Source organism: Solanum dulcamara, chromosome 5, assembly GCF_947179165.1.
Source record: "Solanum dulcamara chromosome 5, daSolDulc1.2, whole genome shotgun sequence".
Lineage (NCBI taxonomy): Eukaryota > Viridiplantae > Streptophyta > Magnoliopsida > Solanales > Solanaceae > Solanum > Solanum dulcamara.
This window is the reverse complement of record NC_077241.1, coordinates 45,241,723-45,242,412: the sequence shown is the minus strand read 5'-3', so window position 1 is coordinate 45,242,412 and position 690 is coordinate 45,241,723. Positions and strand designations below refer to the sequence as shown.

The window sequence follows — 690 nt, the reverse complement described above, 5'->3', positions numbered from 1 at the left end:
ATCAAAGAAAAAGGAATAGAAAGCCTCCTGTGGTAGAAAAGGAGGAGAACACAAAGTGAATAAAGGATCATGGAGCTAAAGGTCTACGCCGATACTGGATATAAGATAACAGACGAAAGGACAGGGCAAAACATAAAGACTCGCGAGATAACACTGAGGTAAATCTGGAGCTAAGTCGAGTGCCCCACACATTATGGCAAGGATTACAATGAAACGCGACACGAAGACTTCCCAGGGAGGTTACCCATCCCAATATTACTTTCTCCCCAGCACGCTGAACTTCAAAATTCTGATGGAATTTAGTGTGATAGTGCAGGTGTGATCGCGCGAGATGGAAGAATCTGAACGAGCGGCAGAGGAACGACATGAGATTATGTTCCTAGGGTACTATAAATTACGCTGAGGGTATTGTTAAAAGGATTTAAGCAAGACAAGAAGGATTAGCTAATTGCTAATTGATGACGCACTCGAATGCCACAACTCTTCAACATAGTACTAGTTAATGAGAGGAAAACCGCAGAATGATTATATGGGCCAGTGGGCGAGGGAATTTCGACACCACTTGATAGCGAACTCTGAGGGCGAAAAAGTAGAACCCAAAAGGTAAGGGTACCAGCTGATGTCATTTACGAATGACAGGAAGCAGTGCCCAAGGTCGAAAATTTCACAATATGACCAGGACTACAAGAC

At 43.6% G+C, this 690-nt stretch overlaps 1 pseudogene; it reads right to left on the bottom strand.

Moving 5' to 3' along the window:
- Positions 1 to 210: 210 nt before the first annotated feature.
- On the bottom strand, positions 211 to 330 carry LOC129890969 (5S ribosomal RNA; annotated as a pseudogene).
- Positions 331 to 690: the final 360 nt, after the last annotated feature.